The sequence below is a fragment of the Cryptomeria japonica genome, chromosome 7, assembly GCF_030272615.1.
Source record: "Cryptomeria japonica chromosome 7, Sugi_1.0, whole genome shotgun sequence".
In the NCBI taxonomy this organism is placed as follows: Eukaryota; Viridiplantae; Streptophyta; class Pinopsida; order Cupressales; family Cupressaceae; genus Cryptomeria; species Cryptomeria japonica.
In genome coordinates, this window is record NC_081411.1 from 218,245,951 (window position 1) to 218,266,249 (window position 20,299).

A 20,299-nucleotide genomic window follows, 5' to 3' on the forward strand; every position below is an offset into this window, starting at 1 on the left:
ATTCTCAATTCTAAATCATAGCCCCATACATTGTTTGATGGAACCACGAGATAAAGCTGGCATGGCAATCAATTTTTGGTTGATTTTGTGGGTTTCATAAATAAGATTTCAATACATGGGTTTCTTTAAAATGTGAAGAGGCAATGTAAGTTATTTTGATAAAATTTGTAAAAAATTCTTAAATTTAGGAACGAATTGCAAGGATTTATATTGATGCCTTTAGGGTTTCAACTTCATAGCAAATCAGTCATGTCTGGGGAAAATAAAATCCTATATCCTGCAACAAGTTCTTTCTCAGTCTCAAATTGAGGTTAATTTTGTGGTTTCTCAAGGTATTAAGACCATGGGGTTGTTTCCTCAACACACTTTAGGGTTAATTTTTTGTAGTAGATGTTTTATCAAAAGAGGTGATTATATTGGTAAGTTTGATGCCAAGAGTGATGAAGGCAAATTTCTTGGTTACTCCACCAAGAGAAAATCTTACAAGTGTTACAACAAACGGACCAAGAAGATCACTGAAAGTGTTAATGTCCGAGTTGATGAATTTCTTGAGAATTCAAGAGAAAATAGTAAGGAGAATAAATAAGAAGAACCTTACACACTATTTTTGGAACTGGAATTGGTGAAGCCAGAAGTTGGTGAATAGAACAGAGAAGCCCTAGTTCAACTGAAATAGGGAGGTCTAGAAGAAGAAGAAGAAAGTGAAGAAGAAGATCCTGGAAAAGAAGATCATGTTATTCTAAGGTATGTGAGACTCAATCATAGCCCTGATAGATTATTGGTGACATGAATGCAATTGTACTAACAAAAATAAGGCTTAGAGAGAACTTTTGTATGATTTCCACCATTGATCCTAGAGCTGCAAAAGAATCATTTGCAAATGAAGACTGAATCAAGGCAATGAAAGAAGAAATTGACCAGATAGAGAAGAACAATGCTTGGTCACTAGTACCTAGGTTGGAGAAAAAGAATGTAATAGGTACAAAGTGGGCATTCAAGAATAAACTAAATGAAGATGGACTAGTGGTCAGAAATAGAGCCAGACTAGTATGCAAAAGATATACACAAGAAGAAGGTGAAGACTATGGTGAGATATTTGCACCAGTTGCAAGATTGGAAGTAGTAATGACTCTGCTTGCATTTGCAGCATACAGAGGATTCAAAGTATATCAGATGGATGTTAAGTTGACATTCCTAAATGGAATATTGGAAGAGGAAGTCTACATTGAACAACCAGATGGTTATGCTTTAACTATAGAAAAGGACATGGTGTTCAAACTACATAAGGGATTTTATGGACTGAAGAAAGCACTATAGCATGGTATGAAAGATTGCACTCTCACTTGGTGAAGATAGGTTTTCAAAGAACCAGTGATGACATCAACATATATCTCAAGTTATAAGGAGATAAGATACTAGTAAGTGAGGTATTTATGGATGATCATTTTTTGAGGAAATGATGATATGTGTCATGACTTTACAAATGAGATGAAGATTGAGTTTGAGATGTCACTGGTAGATGAAATAAAAAAATTCATAGGTCTGCAAATTCAATAGATGAAGGAAGGTATTTGCATCACACAATCCAAATATGTGAAAGAAGCTTTGAAGACTTTTGGAATGGGAGACTGTAAACTAGTTGGAACACCAATGGTTACAAGTTGTAAATTTTCTAAGAAGGATGATTCTGCCTCAGTGGATGAAAAGGAGTATAGGTCAATGATAGGTAAACTACATTATGTTGTCCATAGCAGACTAAACATTGCTCATGCAGTAGGATTGGTTGCCAGATTTTAGAAAAGCTTGAAGGTGACACACATGGTACCAACCAAAATAATTTTCAGATATTTGAAAGGCACAATTGATTGTGGATTATGGTATCCATATGCAGGAGACTTTGATTTAAAAGTTTATATAGATGCAGACTGGGCAGGAAATGTTGATGATAGGAAGAGTACAACCGAAGGAGCATTATTTCTTGGAGGAAGACTAGTGTCTTGGAGCAGAAAGAAACAGAGTTGTATCTCTCAATCTCCAACAAAAGTTGAATATGTTACAACATATATGAATTGTACCCAAGCAATCTAGATGAAAAAAATTCTGGAAAGTTTCAAGTTGAGGATATCAGTACCGGTAAGGATGTTTTTTGATAACAACAGTGCGATAAACATTTCTAAGAACCCAGTGTTGTGTGCTAGGACAAAGCATATTGAGCTGAAGTATCATTTCTTGAGAGAGAGTGCAAAGTAAAGATGTGTCGCTGGAGCATGTATCAACTAAAGAATAACTAGCTGATATCTTTACTAAACCTCTACCTAAGGCTACATTTGAGTATCTTAGAGGTAAGTTAGGGGTTGTACCTCTACATTAAGTCAATTAAGAAGATGTGGAAGACATTAGTCCCAAAGCTTATTGAAAATTTTTAAGCAAGATTGGTGTAGAGTGGAGCTAATCCACAGGGGGAGCAACTTGTTGCAAATCGGTGAAGCATGGAATGGTTAACCTTCACTTTGGCATTGCTGTCAAAGGGGGAGAAGAACTGTATGATTGAAATCCAGTTAACAAGGTAAGACATGAAGATACAGTTGAAGGAGAGTATGTGATTGGAAAATGTAAACCAAGATTCCTATACCTATGTATGTGTTTTATTGCTCTCAATCATCACAATCAAGGGTATTGATATTTCTATTACCATCAATGCCAAAGGGGGAGATTGTTAGCATTGCATGAAGATTGCATTAATGAAGTATAGTGTTGTTATTGATGTCAATAGTAACCTGTAATGGAGTTATATTGCAATCGGTAGTGATGCAATAATGCAACAGGTAGTAAAGAAGTGAATGAAACCGATATTGGTATTTCAAGCAGAGTGATCAACCGGTAACCCTAACTGATGGAGCTTGGTGAATCGGTTGCGATAATCTATGATTGAATGGTGATTGGAGATGAAGATACCACATATGCATGATGCATGTGATGAGTTTCAAAGTAGTTTTGGTGCGTGAAGATAACCATTTATCATGGGAATGATAAAATGCATAGCATGAAGTGGAAAATGTGTGATGACTTATAGGATTTGATGTGCGGTGATCCACGAGTGGTTGATGTTGTCTATAACAATGTAGCGTTGATTTCTATGTAATCCAACGGTTATGTTTGAACCGATATGTTTGTAATCTCTATGAGATTTGTATGTTTTGTGATTTGTTACCGACCTATTGTATTTGTATTATGGTCGATGAGTTGTTTGTAATTGTGTTGGCAATTTGGTTAAGAGTGGTAGTGAGATTGTTTATGAACCAGAAGGAGTGTTTGCAGAATGTTGTGAAGGTTGATAGGAGCATAAAAGGATCTGATTAAGCATAATAGTCCTATTTCTAGATCAACAAGGACCCTATTGTTCTCTAACCATTACAACAGTTAAATCCCTTAACTGGGTAAGATTTAATAGGCTTGGCATTGTTTTAAATCCTCTAACCAGGTGATCCATTAGCTTGGATTTGAAATCCTCAACTGAGGTTTCTCCTAATAGGGTATTGCCTTTAATAGGTTATTGTAGTCAATCCCTTAACTAAGTGGTACCTAATCAGATTTGTTCTTAACAGGACATTATTGTATAAGCTTCTAACAAGGCTTGGCTCGTAATAGGGCGAACTTCAGAAGAGTTCAAAACACTTGTGGGTATTCATCCCCATCGTGGTTTTTGTCATTTGGGTTTCCACATGAAAAATAATTTTGTCAAGTGGTGAATGATTTTGTGGATGTGTTTTCATATGGTTGATATGATTAACTGGTAAAGCCACTTAGATATGTTTAGATGACCGAAAGTGATCAGAAATGAGATATTAATGATGTTAGTAAAGTGATTTAATGTTTTGGTGAAATGGTCTTTGAGTTTCAGATTTGTTACATTGTATCATTGATTTTTTGGTCAACTAGTAAAGTTTGACAAGGCAGTTGTAGTTTTTGTTACAGTAACTAAACTAGTTAGTTTAGCAAGTTGTTTATGAGTTGGGTTTAAGATTGGTGAAAGTATAGCATATTTTCTATCTACTGACTCACCCTAGCCTCTCAGTAGTTGACTGGATCCTTATTGTTTCATCATATTATCAATTCCTACCTCCGCATTAAAAGCTTTCCCAAAGTTTACCAGAGAAGATTCTTAAACCCCTGGAGAACACTTACAAGACGTAGCTGATGTATGCACTCTACACAATGTCACACAACAAAATGTGGCATTAAGACTACTCGTAGCTTCCTTTAAAGGGAAAGATCAATATCCGTATAGATCTCTTAGACCAAATTCTATAGGAGACTAGGATTAGTTGGGGGATCATTTTTTTGAGTGCTTCATCGAAAAGGGAGACGTATCTTCCCCATTGTAGTAGTTGATAACCATCAAGCTAGATCCTCAAGAGGTTGTGACTGACTTTAATTATAGGTTCTAAAAGACCTCACAAAGAATACCTACATCTTCTCAACCTCCTATAGATATGGCTTTCATGTTGTACCTAAAAGCTTTTAATTTTGATATATCTGTTATGATCTAATCTTTAGGTTGCAACATGCTTCTAGGCGCATATGAGCTTATGGTCTGATCATAGAACAACTTGATTGATGCAAGAAAGCTCCCTCCAAGACCTCCCATGCCAATATTTTTTGAATTAAGAAGTCAAGCGCCTAAGCAATAATCCCCGAATACATCTACTCTGGAATCCATGTACGTAGACTCAAATGCCTAGCAAGCAAGTACTTCTTCTCCTTCCTCTCTAGCCACCCAAGTGAATGATATGAAGAATTTTCTTAGGAGTTTTTCAAATAAAATATCAACCTTAAGGTACCAATCATCACTCCCTAGACCCCCTTTTCAAAATTACCAAGGAGGTGTGAGAGCTACCCAAGGTCAATTGAACAACTAGATTGTACTTTTGTTGACCCATTTGTAAACCATACCTCCTAATCAAAAGGAGTTAGTTATTGGCTAGAACAATCTAGCAGATGATATCAATTCTTGGTGCTTCCCCTATAATGATGCCCATATGCCACGAAATTTCTCAAGGGAAAACTTTTAGTAGAAGGTGGTCGATCAAAAAATTCAAGGAATATTTTTTTATTCTTGGGTATATGCTTCCCTAAGGATGGATAATGTTGTGTTTATAGCTCAAATGCAGAGCATGTCTATGGAACGCGAGGCCGAAATTTCCCCAGATCACGCTCTTTTTTCATGGATGGAGGGAGAAGAAACAATACTTATAAATAATGCTTCCATAGCATTATCAAATATTACTCAAGTGTAGTTCAACTATAACCTCCACTCAAAGCACCGTTTTAAGGGAGAAGATATGATACAATAGCCAAAAGGAAGTGTAGAAAAGTTTGAGGAGAAGCTTGTTGTGGCTCTTAATGTTAACAAAACTAAGGATTTCATACCTTACAAGGATAAGGAACCAAAAGATCCCATTCCTACAATTCTTGATGTAGTAGAATGATTAAAGAAGGCTCCTGCAACTATGTCCCTATGGGATATTCTAGCCATTCCAGAGCACAAAAACTACCTATGGGAGGTGCTTGGTTAAAACAAGAAAAGCCTTTGGCTAGTTCTGCAACAAATATAACATGCATAAAGAATAAAATACTTGATTCAAGAGATCATTCTTGAATGCCTAGAGTTCTTACCAATTAAATCTTAGAGGCTCCTGGTAATATAAAAGAAGGTAAGCCAAAACCCAATCCTTTCTTTTTAACTCATATTCTTGGAGACAAACTACTCCTCAACTCTATGATTAATTCTGATGCTAGCACTATTGTCATGTCCAAAGAAATAGAAGAAGTTTTTAAATTAAAATATGATCTTGTAAATAGGGGGCATGCATCTGGATGGTAACAAATTCCAAACCATGGGTGTATTAAAAACTCTCCCACTCACTTTGTTCACTTGTTCGAGCATCACCATCTTCCAATAAGTAGTGGTCATTGATATTCCCTTTGTTTTCAGCCTGTGTCTATCTAGAGTTTTTATTGCAAAAAATGGGAGATACCTTATCCTCAAAACCAAGCATGAGGCTAAGTTAAAAATATTGTCTAAGCCTTTACATTTAGAACATAATAGCCAATAAAGCTATGATAAATTTTGAATCAACCCATACATCCATTTCAAGAGATGAAATGAGATGTGTGGAATTGTTTGAAGATGAAGAGATCACCAGAGATTGAACTCAAGATCAAGAAGTTTTCCTCAATGAATTTATAGATGCGGACCCCTATGGGAATTACCATGGCACAAGAATTGAAACTTATGTGATTTTTGATGATGATCAATCAATTTCCAAAGTATCAAAAGACCCACAGTGTAGGGAAAAACAAAAGGAATACCTGACCTCGAAGTTCTGAACCTTGCACTTTGATGGAGCAAGATGCAAAACAACATCTGAAGTGGGCATTTACCTAAATTCTCCTTCCAGAGAACAAATCCTAAGGTCTTTCTGCTTTCATTTTTCCTGTTTGAATAATGAAGCATAATATGAAGGCTTGGTCCATGGTTTGAGCCTTGCAAAATATTTACGTGTCAAACAACTAAGAGTCTTGGGAGATTGATAGCTAGTGGTGCATTAGGTTCAAGGAATATCAACTAGAAAGAATGTTTGCATGCATTTCTACCTTCACCAAGGTTGAGATCTAATTAAGAGTTTTGAAGCTTTCAACATCCAGAGAGTTCCCTAGAAACAAAACTAAGATGCTAATTGTAGGGCCACGATTGGACCTTAGCTTGATCCTATTTTAGAATTGCTAGAGAACAAGTACTAGGTTAGAGTGATCATTAGATCAGCTATACAAGATAATTATTTACATTGGAAAGTTTTAAAAAATGATGAACATACAACCATGTTCATACAACAGTCGTGTGAATTTGCTAAGCAATTACAACCCAAAGTTGCTAAAGCATATGGTGACCAAGTGATTAGAATAAAATTAAATAATCTTTCAAGAGGCTTAATTACCTTGGAAAATATTTTTGATTGTGATTGTAAAGTGGAAAAATTGAACCCTAATGACTCCCCACCTAGGAGAGAGAAAGGAAGTCAATAGGATGATTTTTCACTTGGGTAAACTTTACATTCAAAAGAGGGGCTTGAATCCACTAGATCCAAATCCAAGAGATTCAAGGACGTGAATTCCAAGTGGATTGCAAGGGTTGAAGTGTGATTTGCCCTCTTTTGTAAATAGGAAAGTTGACTTGTTGACTGTGGAAAAGAGAGAGAAAATGAGTGAAATGAAAAGCTACCAGTTCAGGATCACGTTGTAACTTTGAATCTAAGCTAATTAGACTGATACAGCTATGCCCTACAAATTTGGAGAAAAGATTTTGGGACCATGGAAAAAGTGTACATGGTCCTCCGAAAAATCCATGAAACGAAAAGGGTTTATCCACCTCTACGAATGGAGTCTAAATCTGAAAATGAAGTTGTGCACCTACAACCTACAGACAAAAAATAATGGGAGAAGGGTTGTGGATAGGGTTTCGCCTCAGTCAAACCTCAGTTGAGGAATCAACCTTGAAAGAAAGTAATTACAAATGCTGAAATGTAAATAGTGGAAATGTATACCTTGTAGATCTGGAATTTGTTGATGATGGTTGCTTTTCTTCTTGAATGTAATCACAAGTGTCACATGAAATGGCATGTAACATGACAAAACCCTAACACACACATATGCTTGCAAATGAATTTTGTAATGTTGCTCCAATGGATGAATGAAGAAGACTTGAATGCTTGAATGCTTGATAATGATAATGAAGGTTGCTTAGCTTGAAATTCACCTATTGTGTATTTCATATATATCATCCTTATATGCAAATGAGAAAAACAACTCACTTTTATACATGCCTAGAGGATTAATTTTCATTCACCGAAGACCGAGAAAGAGGAGTACAAACCTCGAAGGTCAAATTATGCATAGGGGACCGATCAAACCCATCTTAGGGATACCTAAGGGGTGGGGACAAGGGTGCCACGCCTCTATCCTACCCTATTTTGGGGCTCAGACAAGGTCTAAGTTAGAAACAGAGCCTAAACAAGGAGGGTTTCAAGGGTGAAAATACAAGAAGGGGGTCTTGGTTAGGAAGGAAGATTTTGTCGCCAAGGTGAGGACTTCAAATGTGGTTAAAATTGCTCGAGTTGCAATTTTATAACACTACATTTAGCCCCCACTTTAGTGGGAGTATGACTTACACCAATACTATCGGTAAAGTAGAAGAAATGGAGAGATGAAGATGAGAGATACATAGCAATACCATAGGGAGTATAAGACATCACTAATCTTGAGGAACCAAGCCCCCAATCTTAGGATCTTAACTCACTCAAACATATGCAAGAGAACACAAAACCAAAAAAGAACAAGACAAACAAAACAAAACAAAACCAAACACAAAAGATGCATGACAAGACAAAAAGATAAGACCACACACCAACTAGCCGAAGAGACTTCGATTCTCAAATATCTCAACAACTAATTGAAATATAAGGACACATACCACTACATAAACACAGGTGATCACATAAAAGAGAAGAGATGACATCATCCATGAACCATTAATAGTAAAGCTATGGGCTCATGAGAGGAAGAAGAGAGAGGCCATGAATACACACTTTGTTGATCCATGAGAAGAAAGGAGAAGAAGAGAGAAACCATGGATGTCTTGCCCCTAAAACTAGGTGATCCATGGAGAGAAGGACATGGAAATCTAGCCCCTAGAGTTTGTTTGGGTGATCCATGTGGAAAATGACATGGAAAATCTAACCCCTAGACTCTGTCTAGGTGATCCATGTAAGGGAGGAGGGTGAGAACACTGTTAGTTCCACCCAACCTCATGTGCATGTGTGCAAGTGAGGTTTGAAGCACCTCATAGGAGTTTGTGCCCGAGTACGCTACAACTTGTATAGAATGTATAGTACAAGTGTAAAGAAAGGTGTGACATCCTATTCTAAGAGTCTGTGCTCTGGTTCTAAGAATAATCACCCCGCATAGGAGAAAAGTGATATCATCTCGCTCTAAGAGTCTATGGTCTGGTTCTGAGAATGACCCATTGTACAAGAGAAAGGTAGCATCATCTTGCTCTAAGAGTATTTGCTCTAGTTCTGAGAATGACCCACTATACAAAAGAAAAGTGATGGAATCTTGCTCTAAGAGGCTTCCCTCTAGTTCCAAGAATGTCGCATTGTATAAGAATAGTGATGACATATTTCTCTAAGAGGCTGCCCTCTAGATCCAAGAATGTCCCACTCTATAATGCACAAGAGAAATGTAATACAAAGGAGCAGTGTGGGTGCCCCCCTCTTAAGATGTCAACATAGGTTGATGTTGATATTTTAAGGAAAGTAGAACAAGGATACCTGTTAGGATTAATGATAGTCCCAAAGATACTAAGAGGGGGGGGGTAAATCAGTATCTCACCACTTAGCAGAATATTTAAACTTATTAAGAACTTTGCATCCCAAAACAGTGTACCAGTAAATAAGAATTAATGCAGAAAATAAAAATAACAAAGACAACATAGAGAACACACCATAACACAAGATATTTAATGAGGAAACCCAGTGTGGGAAAAAACCTCAGTGGGATTTGTGACCCACAATATTCACTCACTCTCCAATGAATAAATATTACTTACAATGAGGGGCCTGCACATGCAGGGAGGGCAACTTCCTAGAGCTCACTACTCAATAAGAGTCACACTGACTACAAAAGTGGATTATGAAATCCAATACAATGTACTGCTTCAAATTAGCATCAACTATGCCAGGTTCAGTACTGGTTCAAGCTCATTCTATAGCGAAAACCTTATACAAAATTTTCCTTAAGCATTTGCATATAACATCCTCTCAATGTCTCATTCTCCTCATATTATAATGATTTACAAGATCTCATACATATATGAGTCTATTACAATGTACCATGTCTTCTTCCAAGAGATACTTACATTAAAATACAATAAAGAAAAGTTTATTCCCTGTTAGTTGGAGTGTTGGTATGTATTGTTGCTGCTGTCGGTGAAGTTTCTATCAGTGTATGTAGTTGTCTGTTGTCAGTGCCGGTAACTGCCGATGGCTTACCAGATGAATGCCAAAAGGATGCCAGATGGTTGCCATCAATGACAACATCACCTATTCTCATAAGAGCGTAGAATTCCAATAATCTCCCCCTTTGGCATTGATGGCAACACTCATGAGAAAAATCTAAAGATTGTTCCAAAAACTGAAGTCCAAAAAGTTACCAAAAAGATGTGCTCCCCTTGAGCAAATGATCTCTTCTGAATAATCATTTTTCTCTCTCCACTACTCCCCCTTTGACATCAATGACAAAGGTTTTCAAAAAAAATTCACCTCAAAGTTTTTAACCGGTTGGTTACAATCTAAAAGATATCTGCTAAAACCAAATTAAGACTCTGCATAAACCTTTTGCTATCTTTCAAGGTTACCTCAATTTGTTGGATCGTGCCAGTGAGATGATGCATGTTCTCTTCCGATGATCATTCTCCTTGGAGTAATGCCTTGGATATTTCCATTCTTTATGATATAAGATTATCTAGTTTTGGACCAAGTTTATTTTTCAATTCTTTGATTTGAGACCTTATTCTTGCCTTTTCTTTCTCTAGTTTCTCTAGTTTTTCTTCAAAGACTGCCATTTCTTCCTCAACAACTGATATGTGGTTGGATGAGCCAATTATGTTATCAGCTATGTCTTCAATTTCTTTCTTCATTTTACTAATTTCTTTGTCAATATCCTTTGTCAGAATGTGTGGTTTGCATGTTTCTCTGTACAACTCTTTATATTCCAAAATTATAGAGTTCGGTGCTGCTAATAATGTGTTTAGGTGTTCAGTGCACTTCTTTATGGTATCATCAAAGAATTTGTTCTTCTCCTTTTCAACTCTGTCCTTTATTGTATCCTCATTTACTTTATCAACTGTTATTACATTGTCAGCAATGAATTTGGACAATGTGTCCAATTTACCTAAAGAATCCTTGATGTGATCAGTGTTACAATTTGGTGCAATCAACTTCAGAACTGGTAAAGTGTCATCAATTGCCTTGTAGGCCAATGTATTACAGTTTGTTATCTTCTTGATTAAATATAGGAGTACTTTAGTAACATTTGTAGGTCTGAATTCACTTGATGAAGTGTCAGATGTCTGACCAGATACCTTTATTACCTCTGTGCTTCCAACATTTGTAACCATTTTGCTTGTGTATACCTCTGCTAGATCAATCTAAGTTTGCATTTCAACCTGTAAAGGTTTGTCTGATGGTTTGGGTGTCTTAGTGATTACCAGTTTCTCTACCTCAATATGTACCTCTGCCTTTGTAGGTTTCTTAGCTATTAGTATCTCTGTCTCAGGTGGCCTTATGTTAGCATCTTTTCCTTCAGTATTTTTTCCAGTATCCAATGGTTGGTCTGTTGGGATCTCAGTCGCTATTGGTTTCCCAACAATGTTGTCATTGCCAACATTATCATCCTTAACCTCTATAGTTTCCTTATCCACAATAATACTCACTTCCTGAGTATCCACATTCATGGTAAAATGTATTTTAGATTCAGGATTAGTGTCATCATGTGTGACACCTTCAGTAACCGGTGGATCATCAACATGTACCGGTGTGGTATCCAAAGGTGGTGGTGGTATATTATCAGTTAGCTTGATATTTTGAATTCCACCAATCTTTCCTTTTCCCTTATCCTTATCCTTCTGATACACTTTGAATGTTTTCTTTGGTCGGTTCAATTCCTCTTGTTTTTCTTTTTCCATAAAAAATATATCCCATTTATCACCAGTGTCCTCTGCAATCTTATTTACTCTACCTGCCATCAAACTTACTTGTCGGAACGGACCTCTTAGCCTCACAAATCAATTCATCAATTTCTTCTTTTGAATTCACAAGATGAATAGCTAGAAGTTTTTCAACTTTTAGTTTCTCATCCAATTCCATCACTAGTATCCTTTTTGCATCTAATCTTCTATACAATTCATTTGGTAAATCATCCACAACTTTAATTAAGACTTTCTTATATATGTCTAGGTGTAAGATAATACTTTTCTCAATTCTTTCCTTGTCAGAATTATTAAATTAATTGCACAATTTACTCACATTATCCAGATTTCCATCATCAGTTATTTCATTTAACAAATCATCTAATGAAGGTGTGACCAGTTTATATTTCTTCTTGGGAGTTAGTTTCTTGGCCAGTTCCCTTACTGCCCGTTGTTTCTTCCTCAAGGTCCTTGTTCTTTTGGGTGAAGGAGAGGGTACCGGTGAAGGTTTTCTCTTCCTCTTGACTCTTTTAAACTCCGCTACCTTGTCATTATTAGTTCCAGAAGATGTACCAACCAGTGAAATGTGTGTCTCCAGTTGTAGTCCTTCAAGCTCACTAGCCATTATCCCAGTAAAGTTCATAACATTTTCTTTGATTTCGTTTACTTTCTTCAAAGCATCCCTAATGTACATTTCTCTTTTCTTCCTTTGCTTCATTGTTCTTACATCACTCTCAATAGTTTCAGCACTACCAAAAACTTGTTCTATTGGTTCTCTTGGTGCATCTAACAAAGCTTTTGCATAAGTCTCAATAATGTTGAGATCTACCTCATAACCCATTTTAGTTACCCAAATAGTTTGAGGAAGTATAACTTCCATCCATGTCTCATCCTTCTTGATAACAAATAGATTTCTTTGTTGTATTTATCCACTACACTCTGCGATAGTCTTTCTCTGGTTTTCATTTTTGTTTGGAAAGCTTTGAAATATTCAGTTATGTTGTTGTCCTTTGCAGTCCTCATACCGGTGAAAGCTTCTTGTAATTTTTTTCCTACCGGTATGTCATAACCAAAGTCTATCGGTCCTATATCGGGGATTTCCTTAGTGAAATACACCATTAAGCATACTAAGAGATTACCAAAGCGAAATGTCCCTTTCTTATCTCTTTTAATCTTTTTCAAATTATCAATGATTTCATATTTCAGCCATTCACACACATTAATCATTTCATTGTTGTTGACCATTTCATAAGCATTGTTAATGCAAAGACTAGAAACTAAATTAAACCTATTTACATGTGTAGTTTTGTAACCAAGTATCATACTTATGAATCTCACATTGATGTCTTTGAAGTCATTCACTCTTAGTGATCTACTGCCTGATGTTGCTCCAATTAAGGTCATTACTTTGTTGTTAGGAACCTTCTTTGTTTTGTCAGGTCTACTATCGGTTGATGGTAAACTAGTTACTACCCTAATTGCTTGCTGGGTAATTTCCAGACAAAATCCAACCATAGAAATTCTCCATGTGCTCTACTTAGGACAATTCTCACTACTTCTTCTGGAAATTGGGGAATGTTCAATATCTCAACAGAACCTAAAGTCTCCACAATCTTGTGTTCAGGTTTAACATTGCCATTTTCATCACAAATTACCGTTCTAAACATTTTCATCAATTCCTCATAACCTAATTCTTCAATGTTTCAATGAATATAAATCCTAGGGTCTTCAGCATAAGCTACACCTTTTGGAATTTTTGAAAATGCCCCTATGGAATCATCTTGCTTAGCTACTCTGAGAATTATTTTAAACATGAGCCTAGGGCATTTTATTTTTTCCATGATAGTAGGGTTGTCAATAAACTTAGGAGCAGAAGAGGAAGCCATTGAAAAATACCTTTAGCTACCTTAAAGTATTTTGAATGCTTGAAAGAAATCGGTTCATACCTTTGCTTGAATACCTTCGCTTAGTTTTCATGCTCTCTACTAATTTGAATGCTTGGTGAATTAAAAATGAGGGAAATCCGATGATTTACAATGACTTTTCTCTTACCAACCACATTAAATGCCCACTAGTTTAAATGAAAACTTAACACATCTGCCGGTAAAGAAGAAATCTATCTTCTCACCATCGACCAAGGGTAATCTGCATGATATTCAATTTCCTACAATACCCCCAAAGGATTACTTCTTAGTTGGATTAAGATTCTCTTGCCAGTGGAGGGTTACTATGTTCTACCGATCCAGAGATAGTTTCATCAACATTCTGATCTCTCTTCCTAATCCATTATTTTGAAAATTCTTGCTTTACTTCATCTACCTTTTCTTTGCCTTTCAAACTAGATCCTTTATTATTTACTGGTGAAGTCTTTCTTCTACAGAATTTTGTAATATCTCCAATATTGTTACAAGCATAACAAGTCACATTATTCCTCTGAATATCCTTTCCATATCCTATGCTAGTTTTTGTTCTGTATTGATTAGATAAGTGTCCATAAATTCCACAAACATAACATTTCACATTCATTCTACAGTTTTCTAAATTATGACCAACTTTGTTGCATTTGAAACATTGACTAGTGGGTGCATTAATGTTTTGATGGTTTCTAGATCTACACTAATTTTCTCTATGACCATACTTGTTACAGTTAAAGCATTTCCCATTAAATTTATAAGCACTAAGTTGTCTTACCAATTTATTGTGATCATGATTGTTTGGAGTACTGGAACTTTCTCCAACTTCAAATCCAAGTCCATTAGTATCTCCATTAGGTTTCTGACTTTTTAGCATGTTATCAAGTTCCTCTGAACTTTTCTTGAATTTCTCTTTGTGTTCATTTGCAGTAGCCAATTCATTTTCCAAAATTCCCTTTTGTCTCATAAGCTCAGTTTTATCATGTTGCATGTGAATCAGATCTATCTTTAGCATATCATTTTCATGACTGAGTCTTAGATTTTCATTTCCAACATCATTAAGCCTCCTAGTCAACTCATCTTCAATCTTCTTGTTGTCTTCAATGTCTTTACAAAACCTCATAGTCATGTCTTGCATTTCATTTTTCATGTTACAGTTCTCTAATCTCAACTTGTTCACAAGTTCATTAAGAGTTTCCTTTTCATCATCATCTTTCTGCATCTTCTCATGAAGTTCTTTTCTTTTATTTCAAGTTATAGTAAGATTCTCTTGAAGCCCTTGAATGAATTCCTATGTAGTCCTTAGATCATCTTCAAGTTTGATATTCTTCAATTTCTCTGCATCATAATCTACAAGAGCTCCTTCCAATTGTTTTCTTAAGTTTTCCATCTATACCAGTGTCAAAATCTTCCTCAAGTTGTTAGGCTTTTGAAAATAGAGGACCACGATCTGATATCAATTGTTAGGATTAATGATAGTCCCAAAGATATTGAGAGGGGTGGTGAATCAGTATTTAACCGATTAGCAGAATATTTAAACTTATTAAGAACTTTGCATCCCAAAACAGTGTACCGGTAAATAAGAATTAATGCAGCAAATAGGAATAACAGAGACAACATAGAGAACACACCATAACACAAGATATTTAACGAGGAAACCCGGTGTGGAAAAAACCTCGATGGGATTTGTGACCCACAATATTCACTCACTGGCCAATGAATAAATATTACTTACAATGAGGAGCCTACACATGGAGGGAGGCCAACTTCCTAGAGCTCATTGCTCAATAAGAGTCACACTGACTACAAAAGTGGATTATGAAATCCAATACAATGTACTACTTCAAATCAGCATCAACTATGCTAGGTTCAGTACCGGTTTAAGCTCATTATATAACCAAAACCATATACAAAATTTACCTTATGCATTCGCATATAACATCCTCTCAATCTCTCATTCTCCTTATATTATAATAATTTAAAAGATCTCATACATATATGAGTCTATTACAATGTACCATGTTGGGTTACAAAAGATAATTACATTAAAATACAACAAACAAAAGTTTATTCCCTATCGGCTAGAGTACCGGTATTTATTGTTGCCAATGTTGGTGAAGTGTCTTCCAGTGTATGTAGATGTCTGTTGCCGGTGCCGGTAACTACCGGTGGCTTACCAGATGAATGCCAGAAGGATACCAAATGGTTGCCATCAATGACAACATCACCTATTCTCATAAGAGTGTAGAATGCCAACAATACCTACCTTCATCACAAAGAAGATATCCACTTATGCAACAATGTCATTAATCCAAGAAAGAGAGGGAATACTCTTCAAGCAAGGATAAGATAGTTGAAAAGAGATGTCTTGCTATATGTGTAATGGAGATCCTTGGAGGAGAAGAGAGCTTTGTTCAAATGACATTTTCCTCCAAGAGGAGTTGTGTTAGACAAATATGACATCTTCTAGAACAAAGCAAAGGAGAGAACAAGAATTTGATCCTTCATCCTATTACTAGGTGAAAGAGGTTCTTGATGAAGGATGACACACTTTTAGCCCTATTAGGGATGGATGAATTTATTGTAGATGTACATTACCAAGCATGAAAGAGGTTATAATCAAAGACATACACCTCTTGTATAAGAGAGAATCCTTGAGCAAACAACCAACAATTATGCACAAGGAATGACATCAAGTAATAAAAGTCACACCATCCATACAATAGGGAAAAGCAAATCCTTGGGAAAAGAGGAGAGATATCATTGTCCCCCAGGTGTAGAGGTAATTGGAAGGGGTTACACTATCTTCTAGAGAGAGATTAAACATAAGCAAATGCACAATGTACTTTCATGAATGCATGCAAGAAAATACATCTATATATGTAAAATACATGTCTCAGGAAGTGGTAATCTTTGAAAGGAAGAAAGAAAAAGCATCACATGTTCCCCAAGGGGGATTATGAATATAGAAATGATAATCATTTATGCAAAATGAAGCCCCTAATGGAAATAGTGATACATGAAATAAAAAAAAAGGAGTGAAAATCATTGCCCCCCAAGTAAGAAGGACAAGGGTAAACCTACACATCTTCTAATTATGATTATTTGCAAGCAATACACCTTCCTAATGGAACAAATCTTCTCAAGGAAGGTATATGTACTTCAGAAGAGATCATTCATTACAAGAGGCATATCATACTTGTGAATAATCGAAATCATAGAAGAGGTAAGTTTTCCAAGAGAATGAAATAAAGGGAAGAGGTGCATTACTCATTATAGAAACTCCTCTTGAAGAAAAGTGGAAAACCAAAGAAATGCTTACCCAAGAATAAACCTATTGAAGAAAGGAGATCTAATAATGAATAATGTGCAATGATAGAGATAAATGTATAGAGAGAAGAAGGAAAAGTGGCCCTCATATTGCTACCTCAAAGTATGTGAAATTGAAACAATACCACCACAAATGATAAAGATCCACCAGTTAAGTTGGCTAGTTATGTCATAGGGTGAAGAGAAACATGAAGGGAAAAGAAGTGCTAAGGCACTATGTTTTTTCCAAGAAATATAGCTAGATCTATTGTAAGACAAATTTGTGCAAGATCATTGTTGGCATTATTGGAATTTAGTTGTCATTGATGTCAACTTGTTTGGCAAGATCACCTATAACCAAGAAGTGGTGACCAGTATGCAAGTAGTGGTGATCGATATAAGAAGAGAAATACATATGATGATGATGCACATATGAGTAAGTAGAAAAAAGGAAGGCTACTAGTACACATGACTTGTGTCATCAGCCAGTAAAGTAGGCTTACCGATAAGGCACAAACTGGGATGAAGGTTGGTTGTTTGTTTGTTATGAAGGCACAACACCCGGTGAGCTAAACATAGAGGATGGCATGAAGACATACTAGAACGCAAGATGAATCATCAAGAGAATGTGCTATCAGTATTGAGGATGTTTGTTGGTTATACCGGTAAGGCTAACTGAGCCAGTAGTCAACCTTAGTCAACAAAGAATGTAAAACTGACATTGAAATCCAAGCATGACAACTGGATGCAAGGTGGTGATATTGCACAGGTCGGTGGAGTGTGCATCAACATAACAAATCGGCAAGCAAGTCGACTTTTATGAGGAACCCACAAGTCACAAAGGATGCCAGAGGATTGTGACTCGATGAAGGCAAGCTAGCCAATGACTGAACCAATCTTGCAAGATGATTTGATCTTCGTACGTGTTTGGTGATGGAAATAGAAAAGCCATTAATGATGTATGACAACTAGAAAAGAAAAAAGGCATGGTACAGACCTCTAGATTTAGAAAACGCACATTGGAGTGTGAAGCTTTTCTTGTTTTGATCAATGTCATGAAGATCATATCCCTAGAAAAGTAGATCGAATAAAATCTAACTCGGTTCGAATTGGAGAAGGAAAAACCTAGCACGACATTATTTGAATGTGTTTTTGGCAAGAATCCAAGATTATAATTATGTGAACTCGAGATAGAAAGAGATGATGCTTGAGGTGAAGAAGGAGAGTGAAGTTAGCTCGAGAAAAGAAAAATATCATCTTCCTTAGAATTTATTCTAAGTTGTAGAGTGAGTTAACAGGTAAACCAGTGAAAGGGTTTAATTGGAAAAGATAGTGTACCAGTAATCTATTGTAGGTCTAACAGTTAAGATAACCGGTGAGGTGTGATTAATCAAGAAGACATCCAAGTGTGACACAGTGTGTGGTAAGGCTATGTGTGTGTGTGTGTGTGTGTGAGAGAGAGAGAGAGAGAGAGAGAAGAGAGGCCAAGAATCAAAGAGAGCAATCTGATAACCGATAGTGTGAGTTCTAGTAAAGAAGAGAAGATTGTTAACCGACAAAAATCTATTTACTCAAGTGTTGCAAAACTTATTTGCAAACATAAGCTATAATTGTATCAAAATTGTATTTCACTATACATCACCAAGTTGGAGCTTGGTATAGGGGTTGGTCCTCCTTGGGTTGGTGCCTTAAATCTCTGTAATTATTTGTTTCACTTGTGAGGCTAGATTGGAGCAGTAGTCTCTAGAAACATTTCTCATCGAGGTTTTTTCCATATAGGGTTTTCCTCTTACATCTGGTGTTGTGGGTTGCATTTTTGTGTTTGTCACTTTTGGTATCCTCATTTGTCTTACTGATTTGACAATTTAGTGCTTAGGATAATAACCAATATTCTAAGGTTGTCCTTAAAAGAGAAGAACTTAGGAACCACTGATTCAATGCCCTCTTAGTGGTACATTGTGTTCAAGAATTGGTATTAGAGCTAGGTTCCTGATTGTTTAAAGCTTAGGTAGATTCTAGACTTAGACTACAAAGGCAAGAAATGAGTTTGCCTCCTCAAAAGCCCCCATGTTTGATGGATCCAACTATGCCTTTTGGAGTAGAACAATGGATACCTATATTTCCTCCCTTGGTTTTGATATGTTGATGTCTGTCAAGAATGGGTATGTCATCCCTAGTGTTCCTCCCACTAATCTAGATGCCAAGAAGGAGTATGAGAACAATGAAAAGGCTAAACATGCTATCTTGAGTGAGTTGTCTGATAATGAGTTTGTCATGGTCATGCATTGTGCATCCGCGAAGGAGACTTGGGATAAAATGCAAAGGTTATTTTAAGGAGATGCAAAAGTCAAAGAGGCCAAGATGCAAACACTAAGGGGCCATCTTGAAGGCATCAAGATGAAGAAAAGATTGTAGATGACCTTCACAGATTTGATGAAACTATGAATACCATCAAAGGAATTGGAGAATAAATTATAGATGAGATTCTTGTCAAGAAGGTACTTAGGTCTCTCACACGTAAGTATGATACTAAAGTTTCTGCCATAGAAGAAGCCAAGGATCTGAAGATCTTTACAATGGATGAGTTATTTGGCTCACTAACAGCCTATGAAATGAGAACAACTGGTGATACATCCTCAAGGAAAGAGGAAACATTCAATTCCACCAAGAAGGGAAAAGAAGTGGTTGGTCATAAAGGATCCAATGAAGACTCTGATGCAAAGGTATCAAACTTTGTTAGAAATCTCAAAAGAGGATCCAACAAGTATAAAGGAAAGCTACCACTCAAGTGTTTCAACTATGGCAAAGTTGGAAACTTTTCTGCAAAATGTCCTTACAATGAAACCGATGTAGATAAGTCAAGAGGTTTTAGTAGATCTACTGATAAAGATAAAGAAAGAAATATCTACCAGCAAGGAAGGAGAGGCTACCAGAATTAGGAACAACCTATATACTATTGAGGATGATATCATAGATGAAGAAAGTGCATCTGAAGATGACTACCATGAGAATGACAGAGATGTTAATCTCTTTATGGCACTTGATGAATCGGTTGGTGAAGATGAGGAAGAAGAAGACATTGAGGCTGAAGTAGATCTAGAACGTGAGATTATAAGTGCTCTTGAGGAGATGAGTAAAATAAGAAGATAACTCAAGAAGTTCAAGCTTACTGCAGTAGATGAACAAGGTCTCTTGAAGCAATCCCTAGATGAGTCCAATCAAGTTATATCTGACTTGAAACTGGAGTTGGAAGAAGCCAAGAGGATATGTG